Raw genomic sequence first — 11511 nt, 5'->3', positions numbered from 1 at the left:
TTTTTGACAGAAATCAAATCAGATCTGGCGAACCATCTGGATGACACTATGTGGCTTGCGTTTCTGTCCTATTTGGTCAATAAATTTGACCGCTTGAATGGCCTCAACCTGTCTTTGCAATGCCGCAAAACTCATATTTTGCTCCTTGCAGACAAAGTGCACGCCTTCACACAAAAACTAGACCTCTGGCATGGCCGCATCAGTCGAGGGAACTGCGACATGTTCCCCAGCCTTGCAGACTTTATCACTGATGCAGGCACGTCACACAGTTTCTCCTCCCTATTTCTATCAGCGTCTGAGCACCTGTCAGCAATGAGAAAACATTTTGCGACATACTTTAAAGAGGATTATCGCTCTTTTGTGTGGATTTGAGATCCGTTTGTGTGCACAGCAAACGAGCTATCAACTGATATGCAGGAACAGCTTATTGAGCTGAAGAGTTACAGTAGACTGAAGGAACTCTTTAGCTCCTGCCCTCTTTCGTCATTCTGGGCAGCATTGGTGCAGGAATACGCTCAACTCTGTGACGCTGCCTTGAAGATTCTCCTTCCTTTCACGTTGACATATTTGTGTGAGGCAGGATTCTCAAAAATGACTGCACTCAAAACAAAATACCGCAATCGTGCACAAATCGAGGATGATTTGAGGCTATGTTTATCAAACATTGAGGCAAGAATTGAGGGTCTTTGCAAGGCAAAGCAGGCTCAGGTCTCACATTAACATCACCTACCTGCAAGCTTCTGTAAAAAATATTGGGGCCCCAACTGCAATGAACCAGCTTTGGGGGGGCCCAGCTTGCAAAAGGTTGAGAACCCCTGATCTAAACCAACAACATGTATGTTAGACCCTATTCTATCTAAACTCCTAAAAGAGGTGCTTCCAGAAGTCATAGATCATCTTCTGACTATTATTAATTCCTCATTGTCATTAGGATATGTCCCCAAAACCTTCAAACTGGCTGATTAAGCCTCTCATCAAAAAAACACAACTTGACCCCAAAGAACTAGTTAATTATAGACTGATCTCCAATCTCCCTTTCCTGTCCAAGATACTAGAAAAGGTAGTATCCTCACAATTAAATTCCTTCTTAGAGAAAAATGGTATCTGTGAGGATTTCCAGTCAGGATTTAGACCATATCATAGTACTGAGACTGCTCTCCTTAGAGTTACAAATGACCTGCACTTATCATCTGATCGTGGTTGTATCTCTCTATTAGTGCTATTGGATCTTAGTGCTGCGTTCGACATTATTGACCACAACATTCTTTTGCATAGACTAAAAAACTTTGTTGGCATTAATGGAAGTGCATTAGCATGGTTTAAATTATACTTATATGACCGCCATCAATTCGTAGCAGTGAATGAAGAGGTATCATATTGATCACAAGTGCATAGTCGATATAAAAAACTGGATGACGAGTAATTTCTTAATGCTAAATTCTGAAAAAACAGAGGTGTTAAAGGAGCTGTATGTAAGAAATCTATTTCAATTAATCATAAAATGGCCCTGATGTGTCACTAGACATTAAGAAATCAGGTTAATTTCAAATACTTATATCACTGACAACAGTAGTCCGGCCAGGATTTTGTCATTTAAAAAGTGGACTTGCAGCCCTCAACTGATGTTGATGTTGTCATTTTGTGTTTTGGCCTGATGCGCCTCCCTCCACCTATCTACCAATCGCGAAGTCAGTAGTGTTTCGGGATCCGTGTTGCCAGCTTTGCTGTAACCTACCCTAACTCCAGTTGGATAAAAATGTCTAATGTTACTAAATCAAAAAGACCTCGTTATAATTCAGAAATTCGTCGTGACAAAGTCCGAAATAAAACCAGAATTTGTATTGGAGATGCTTTTGATAGATGGAGATGGCTGAAAACAGAGAAGAATTTGAACACAGACGCCAACGTTGCTAATTTTCTCCTGGACAGGTAAGATTCATCTATGCTTGGCTAACTTGTACTTGATGTCAATGGACATTTCATATATTCATGACAATCGAACAAAGTTATGCATGTTTGTGCAAAGTAACATAACGTTAGCTCACATGGACGTATGCTAACATTAGCAATGCATTACAGGAGCCAGTTTCCCTGTCATTATGCTGAGACGCTGAGGAAAACAACATTAGCACGCCCATTATGGCAATTTGAAACGTAATTGAGACAGTAGCCTAATGTTACCTCAGTAAAAATGATTCGTCATTTGTTCTTCACGTATATCGTGGACTAAGTTACACATGCTGCAAGTTGACCTGTATGACCATTGCTAATGTAATTTAAATAAAATAAAATAAAATAAATAAATTTATGCATTTAGCAGACGCTTTTATCCAAAGCGACTTACAGTGCATTCAGGCTATCAATTTTTACCTATCATGTGTTCCCGGGGATCAAACCCCCAACCTTGCGCTTGTTAACGCAATGCTCTACCACTTGAGCTAAAGGAGCACTATTAGTTTACACAATTTAGTTAATCTTTACGATTATACTGTCACATACGAGCATAAATCTTTACGATTATACTGTCACATACGAGCATACATCTTTACGATTATATTGTCACATACGAGCATAAATCTTTACGATTATATTTAATATTTATTAAATTTTTTAAATACATAATTACTTATCAAAATATCTCTCATGAAGCATAAACATAATTAACAGAAAAAAAAACTTACTGTGTACGTCTGTTCGTCACTTGCCATTGGAAGCTCATTGAAGCAGCCTACGTTTCTGCTGAATCCTGCAGCTCATCTGGCAACCTCGAGTCAGGGGGTAGGGGGAGGGGATACACTGCTCTACAGTATTTTTATAGTGATTGCAGTACCAGTTTAGGCCACAATCCTACATACGGCTCCTTTAATTATAGGACCTAAAAACTCTTCATGTAATAACCTAGAATGCTGTCTAAGACTTGATGGCTGCTCTGTCAATTCTTCATCATCAGTTAGGAACCTAGGTGTGCTATTTGATAGCAATCTTTCCTTAGAAAGCCACGTTTTTTAGCATTTGTAAAACTGCATATTTCCATCTCAAAAATATATCTACATTACAACCTATGCTCTCAATGTCAAATGCAGAAATGTTAATCCATGCGTATATTACCTCAAAGTTAGATTATTGTAATGCTTTATTAGGTGGTTGTTCTGCACGCTTAATAAACAAACTCCAGCTAGTCCAAAATGCAGCAGCTAGAGTTTTTACTAGAACCACGAAGTATGACCATATTAGCCCGGTTCTGTCAACACTGCACTGGCTCCCTATCAAACATTGTATAGATTTTAAAATCTTGCTTATTACTTATAAAGCCCTGAATGGTTTAGCACCTCAGTATTTATATGAGCTCTTGTTACATTATAGTCCTCCACATCCGCTGTGTTCTCAAAACTCAGGCAATTTGATAATACCTAGAATATCAAAATCAACTGCGGGCGGCAGATTCTTTTCCTATTTAGCACCTAAACTCTGGAATAACCTACCTAACATTGTCCGGGAGGCAGACACACTCTTGCAGTTTAAATCTAGATTAAAGACCTATCTCTTTAACCTGGCTTACACATAACACACTAATACGCTTCTAACATCCAAATCCGTTAAAGGATTTTTAGGCTGCATTTATTAAGTAAACCGGAACCGGGAACACTTCCCATAACACCCGATGTACTTGCTACATCGTTAACCCTTGTGCACTGTTCGATTTCTGTGTACACACTTTATGGAGCGGGTCAAATTGACCCTAATTGGATTTAATACAATTCCTCAAAAATAACACTATGAAAAACAACAAAGATTCAGGTACAAACTGTAAACTTTTAATATCAACATTTGTCAAATATTCCAAAAAATATATATCTGACGATATAATTTAATGAAAATGTTTTTTAACCATTTTTTAAAACTGTTTTGTTTTGACAAAATTTGAAAACAAACAGTATGCTGACTTGTTTTGCATATACATTTTTTTAACTTTTTTTTTTTTTTTTTTTAGAACATCATAACTGAACAATTAAATGAAGCTGTATAATGAAAATATTTACTTTTCCTAAGTTGGCTGTTTTGTAAACTCATTTCATAAAGTCAAGAAGTTACTTCTGACATGATGAGCAAATAGCAAGTGTGTGCTTTCTGCATATGAATTTCTTGCACTTCACACACATGGTGCTGGTTTTGCTGTCACGCTTGGATGGGCACACCTCACATCTCTTCCGTTTTTTCCTATCATCTGTGTTCACTCCTTCATTTTCTGTGGGTCTGACTCCAGATCCACCTGCTTGAACTGACTCAACCAAAGCTTCAGCCGCTGGTGATCGAGGTGGGCAGGCGCGTCTCTGGATCTCAGATGTGATGATAGCTTTTCCCAGCTCCTCCAGGAACAACCGATGTTTGTTAAATTTGCCTTCATTCCAGGTTTGGTTGATCTCACGGCACAGGACGAAGGCATTATACGCTGACACATCCAAGATGTTGTAGAAGACCACCAGAGGCCAACGGAAAGTCCTGCGCTGGCAGCTGCAGGCTGATGTGACTTTATCCAAATTGTCAACCCCTCCTTTCGTGGAATTATAGTCCAGTATCATTTCTGGCTACAGGTCCTCTCTTGCACTCAGTGATGCATCTCTGTGCATTGTACTCATCACAAGGACATTCTTGTTTCTTTTGGGGCAGTAGGAAACTACTGTTGCATTTTCAGAGAAAGCAAATTTTGACGAATGCACGTTTCTGCCCTCCATGTTCCGAATCTCTCTGAGTAGCTCAGGTTTGTTTTTTTTCACTGATCCAATCAAAGTCAGCTTTCGCTTGAGTAGCTCGACACCAAGGTTGTACGATGTAAAGAATTTGTCACAGGTTATGCAGTGACCTTGCAGCCCTTCACTCATTTGTAGAACCACACGCATCCCCTGGTTTCTCTCAGGTGCTCCACCTGATGGCTTGCCTGTGTAAATCTGCATTTTCCAGGCATAGCTGGACTTGGAATCACAGGCTGCCCATACTTTGATGCCGTATCTGGCTGGCTTTTTTGGAATGTACTGGCGAAAAGGACAGCGTCCTCTGAATGGTACAAGGCGTTCATCCACTGTAATGTGTGGCCCAGGGTTGTAAAGACGAGGCACAATTTCTTCCCGTTTATCCCACACATCTCTGATTGCCGCTAATTTGTCCCTCTCACGTTGACTGGGTCTGGTTTCACGGTCATCAAAACGAATGACCCGAGAAATGATGTGGAATCTTTCCTGAGACATTGTGGAGCGAAATATTGGCCTTCCACACTCTGTACTCCATAAACTGGCAGTTGCCTCTCCCTTTGATCTGTACACTCCAGCTAAAATCAGCAATCCAATGTAAGCATTCAAATCCATAAGATCAAGTGGTTTCCATTTCTCACCAAACACACGGCTTCCCTCCAGATTGGTCATATCCAGGATAGTCTTCTCTATTGGTTGTAAATACAGCTCAAAAGCTGAGTGTATGTCGTGGACTCTTGAGATGGCAAATCGTGTCGGACCTGGAATGTTCCTGATAACCATGGATGGTGGCAGTCTTCCCCGCTGTTGTGGGGGTGTAGATGTCCATTCTATTTTACCATCTTTTGACATCCATTGCTCAAAACTTGATGGTTGCTGTGATTCATCATTTCTCTCTGATGAGGTGGAGGATGTGGCAGCCTCTTCCTTAGAGTAATCCATAGACCATTAATTTTCTGTATCTTCATCAACATTTTCATCAATCTCTGAAGCATCCTCTAACTCTGAAACATCTTCATCTTCATCTGTATCAGTATCATACTCCAAAACCTGTGAAATGACTTCTTTTACTGTAAATCTTTGGGAGCTCATTTTTCCTCTCGTCTCATGCCACACTGAGCAAAAGTGTGGGAAAGCTCATTATTCACTCACAAGGGAGTGAGAAACAAAAACATACATCAAATAAATGTTTTTTTATTTATTTTTTGGCTCTGTGAAGCTGACTTTGAAAATCCTACATAAAAGGTTTGGTTAAAAGCTAGGTATTTCAGATATCTTAATTATATAAATGAGAGCTTATTTTACTATCTGTGTCTGTCAAAGATTTTCATTTGTAATTTGCCATTAATTCTGAACCATGATTTAACTTTTTTAAGTGTGTTTGGTTAGGGTTAGGTTTTAGACACTTTTTAGATACACTTACACTTTAGAACTGGAGTTGATGCTCTGACATACATTAAAATAAATGTTTTCATTTTGTGTCTGTACAGTTGCTTTTGAAAAGCTGCTTATGAGGGTCAAATTGACCTGCGAACATCACAAACGTAATAGTAATTTTGTTTGTATATGTCAAAAAACACCAGCATGTTGAAATTTTGCAAGCATGTTCATGATGATAAATGAGAAAAAACCATAAAATATCAAGAAAAAAAAACAAAGGTTTAATATTATATAAGGTAGCTTGAAAAAATAAATGATAGGTAATTTTTACCATCTGTGGCTGACAAAATATTTTTCTGTATTGAAATAAGTGTGGAAAACCAAATTTTTTAGCTTCATAAGGTAGTAAAAAAATAAAATAACAAAATAAAACCAAGAAATGTTATTATTTTGGGTCAGTACAGTTGCCTTAGAGCGTAAAAATATGCTGGTCAAATTGACCCGCGAACATCACGAACGTAATAGTAATTTTGTTTGTATACAGTTCCTTCTCAAAAAATTTGCATATTGTGAAAAAGTTCATTATTTTCCATAATGTAATGATAAAAATTAAACTTTCATATATTTTAGATTCATTGCACACCAACTGAAATATTTCAGGTCTTTTATTGTTTTAATACTGATGATTTTGGCATACAGCTCATGAAAACCCAAAATTCCTATCTCAAAAAAATTAGCATATTTCATCCGACCAATAAAAGAAAAGTGTTTTTAATACAAAAAAAGTCAACCTTCAAATAATTATGTTCAGTTATGCACTCAATACTTGGTCGGGAATCCTTTTGCAGAAATGACTGCTTCAATGCGGCGTGGCATGGAGGCAATCAGCCTGTGGCACTGCTGAGGTGTTATGGAGGCCCAGGATGCTTCAATAGCGGCTTTAAGCTCATCTAGAGTGTTGGGTCTTGCGTCTCTCAACTTTTTCTTCACAATATCCCACAGATTCTCTATGGGGTTCAGGTCAGGAGAGTTGGCAGGCCAATTGAGCACAGTAATACCATGGTCAGTATACCATTTACCAGTGGTTTTGGCACTGTGAGCAGGTGCCAGGTCATGCTGAAAAACGAAATCTTCATCTCCATAAAGCTTTTCAGCAGATGGAAGCATGAAGTGCTCCAAAATCTCCTGATAGCTAGCTGCATTGACCCTGCCCTTGATAAAACACAGTGGACCAACACCAGCAGCTGACATGGCACCCCAGACCATCACTGACTGTGGGAACTTGACACTGGACTTCAGGCATTTTGGCATTTCCTTCTCCCCAGTCTTCCTCCAGACTCTGGCACCTTGATTTCCGAATGACATGCAAAATTTGCTTTCATCCGAAAAAAAGTACTTTGGACCACTGAGCAACAGTCCAGTGCTGCTTCTCTGTAGCCCATTTCCTGAACACGCCTGTGCACGGTGGCTCTGGATGTTTCTACTCCAGACTCAGTCCACTGCTTCCGCAGGTCCCCTAAGGTCTGGAATCGGTCCTTCTCCACAATCTTCCTCAGGGTCCGGTCACCTCTTCTCGTTGTGCAGCGTTTTTTGCCACACTTTTTCCTTCCCACAGACTTCCCACTGAGGTGCCTTGATACAGCACTCTGGGAACAGCCTATTCATTCAGAAATTTCTTTCTGTGTCTTACCCTCTCGCTTGAGGGTGTCAATGATGGCCTTCTGGACAGCAGTCAGGTCGGCAGTCTTACCCATGATTGCGGTTTTGAGTAATGAACCAGGCTGGGAGTTTAAAGCCTCAGGAATCTTTTGCAGGTGTTTAGAGTTAATTAGTTGATTCAGATGATTAGGTTAATAGCTCGTTTAGAGAACCTTTTCATGATATGCAAATTTTTTGAGAATTTTGGGTTTTCATGAGCTGTATGCCAAAATCATCAGTATTAAAACAATAAAAGACCTGAAATATTTCAGTTGGTGTGCAATGAATCTAAAATATATGAAAGGTTAATTTTTATAATTACATTATGGAAAATAATGAACTTTTTCACAATATGCTAATTTTTTTAGAAGGACCTGTATGTCAAAAAACACCAGCATGTTGAAACTTTGCATGCATGTTCATGATGATAAATGAGAAAAAGTCACAAAATATCAAGAAAAAAAACATAGGTTAACCAGTATTTCCAACAACTAGAAAATCTAAATGGGTCAAATTGACCCGCAACATAACACAAGGGTTAAAAGAATGGCATCTACGCTAATATTAGCCTGTTTCTCTCTTATTCCGAGGTCACCGTAGCCACCAGATCCAGTCTGTATCCAGATCAGAGGGTCACTGCAGTCACCCAGATCCAGTACGTATCCAGCCAAGATGGTGGATCAGCACCTAGTTAGGACCTCTACAGCCCTGAAAGACAGTGGAGACCAGGACAACTAGATCCCCTGAGACAGATCCCCTGTAAAGACCTTGTTGGGGACACTTCATTTACAGCGATATTGTTGACTTGATTGCAAATTATTGCACAGATACGATTTAAACTGAACTGAGCTGCATGATGACATCACTGAATTCAATGATGAACTGCCTTTAACTGTCATTTTGCATTATTGACACACTGTTTTCCTAATTAATGTTGTTCAGTTGCTTTGACGCAATCTTTTTAGTTTAAAGCACTATATAAATAAAGGTGATTTGACTTGACTTGACTTGACATAAAAAACAGACAGTGCAAATCTGCATGTATTTACCTATTTGCCACCAATATCTTATTCCTGTCTTATAATAGAGCACCTGCCTCATGATCTCTCAGTCTGTTTACACTCCAGTTGATGCACGTTACAAAACAGAAAATGTTTTAATCAGTGCTCCATAACTGATTAAAACTGATAAAATATTAAATAATATAAAATATATAAGGTGGAAAATGGGTAAATAAATATAGATTGGTACTGGGTTTTTTTTTTTCAATCAATAAAAAATATTGAGGCAGGTGTGACACGCTCTTTTACAGATTAAAAGAAAGGAATAAAATGTACTCTAATAAGTGTAGAATTGCACTGTCTGTTTACTCATTTATGTCAATCGTAGTGAGAGATGTTGAGAAAGGTGAAAAGGGTTTGGGTAACAGTGAATATTGACCTGAATACCATTGTTGCTCCTGCTGTGTCGCTGCATTTGGGGTAAAAAAGACAGAATTATGTATTGTGCCAAGAAGGTTGACTGTTCGTTCACACAGGCACAAAATGATTGGCAGCTGCCTTTAGCAGAGCTTTTACCGATTACCTCCATTGATCAAAGCTTTTATTTTTATTTATAATTATTATTATTATGCAAAAAGTATAAAAAAAAATTTATCCATTGATCAAAAAATAGTTCTCAAACCTCTCCATGAAATACCCCCAGCACTGCACATTTTGTATGTCTCCCTATATCTAACACACCCACTTCAGGTCTTGCAGTCTCCATTAATGACATACAACATACAATATGTGCAGGGCTGGGGGTACTCCAGAGTCATTTCTCAATATGCATTCTTGTCTGTATTTGTGTTCTTGTGGACTTGTGAAACGTCATCAGTCGTCACCCAAGTACTGTTCCAATTCAAAGTTCACATCTAACCAAGCACAGTTCAAATTCCCTGGATGTGTTCTTGCTCCGCCCATTTTATCAAGCATCCATAGGTGACTTGTGCAAACTTGAGGCAGCCAGGTATCCCAGAATGCATTTCGCACAAACCAACAAGAATTAATGGTGGAGGAGAAATTTTCAATAATTTTCAAAATATTACTGTTATTGTGTTATGAAATGCAGTTCTAAGGGTATTTCAGGCAAGAATGTAGTTGTTTAAAACTTAAATCTGCGGTTTATTTATAAAGATAGAGCCTATTTGAAAATTTGCTTCACCGATTTCAGAGACGTAGCTCCACGCGATCACCGGGCCAGGGTTCCCATAGGTCCTTGAAATCCTTGAAAGTTTGTGAATCTGAAAAAACTATTTCAAGACCTTGGAAAGTTTTGAAAATAAACATACATGGATAAAGGTCCTTGAAAGTTTTCTGGAAAAAAAATCCATATTCCCTCCAGTCTGCTAATGTGTTATTTCCCCAACACTTTGTGGCCTATGCATACTAACTTGCTTGATCTACGTTACATGCATTTACACATTATGTTAGTGTTTCCTGTGTGAAGTACTTTGTGTTGTACGTTGCCATGACGTTCACTGTGCACGAAACTACTACGATGCTAAATCAGCATTTCATAGACATACCGTGAAATTAATGTTGAATTGCTTTGCTTGTTAAGATGCAAACCCATGAGGCAAGAAAAACTTAAAAGCATATTCATATATCTTAAAACTTCTGGCTACATAAGCCTAAGCTCTTTTCATAGGGTTTCTGCGGGGCATTAAAAAGCATTAAAAGTCATTAAATGGATTTTGCGAAAATTAAGGCCTTAAATAGCATTAAAAGTCATTAAATTTATTTTTACAGGCATTACATTTTTTTTTAGATGGTTTTGAATAAAAATATTACCAGTTTATTTTGAATATAGCTCCTTCATAATTAATAACGTAACTTTTTAATTTGCTGTCACAAAATATGTACATTACACACGGAACAGATTGGTAATCGCCTCTGGTCGGTGCAAAATTGCCGTAACGCTGAATGTTTGGACAGCAGCGGACTGGAGTAAAAGAGCAGAGAATGTTAATTTTGTAAAGTCAGAAAGAAATTGTGTAGTGCAATTGAGCAATTTCAGCAAGAATACATTTGATTTTATTACATTCGGCATAAATGACGGTTGATAATGAGACATGACATACGGCCAAGTATGGTGACCCATACTCAGAACTCTGCATTTAACCCATCCAAAGTGCACACACACAGCAGTGAACACACACACACACACACACACACACACACACACACACACACACACACACACACACACACACACACACACACGGAGCATTGGGCATTTATGCTGTGGCACCCGGGGAGCAGTTGGGGGTTCGGTGCCTTGCTCAAGGGCACCTCAGTCGGGGGTTCGGTGCCTTGCTCAAGGGCACCTCAGTCGTGGTATTGCCGGCCTGAGACTCGAACCCACAACCTTAGGGTTAGGAGTCAAACTCTCTAACCATTAGGCCACGACTTCCCCACAGTATTGACAGTGATGTATTGACAGTAACAAGGTCGCACATGTTGAAGCTCGCACAGCGGGTGTGTGAGAAAGAATCTTGTGGAGAATTCAAAATAAATGAGTGCAAATGCACAGACAACTCACAGAACAAACATACTGAGGTAAAAATCAAGTTTTTATATTTATACCATATGATGTAGCCTAGTTAAGCAACATGAGACGACCAAGAGAGTGCTGATTCCCGAAT

General features: G+C 38.9%; 1 pseudogene; it reads right to left on the bottom strand.

Moving 5' to 3' along the window:
• Window positions 1-4088: 4088 nt before the first annotated feature.
• On the bottom strand, window positions 4089-5836 carry LOC109053546 (annotated as a pseudogene).
• Between the last annotated feature and the right edge of the window lie 5675 nt (window positions 5837-11511).

This window comes from Cyprinus carpio, chromosome A12 (assembly GCF_018340385.1).
Source record: "Cyprinus carpio isolate SPL01 chromosome A12, ASM1834038v1, whole genome shotgun sequence".
In the NCBI taxonomy this organism is placed as follows: Eukaryota; Metazoa; Chordata; class Actinopteri; order Cypriniformes; family Cyprinidae; genus Cyprinus; species Cyprinus carpio.
This window is presented reverse-complemented; position numbering and strand designations above follow the sequence as displayed.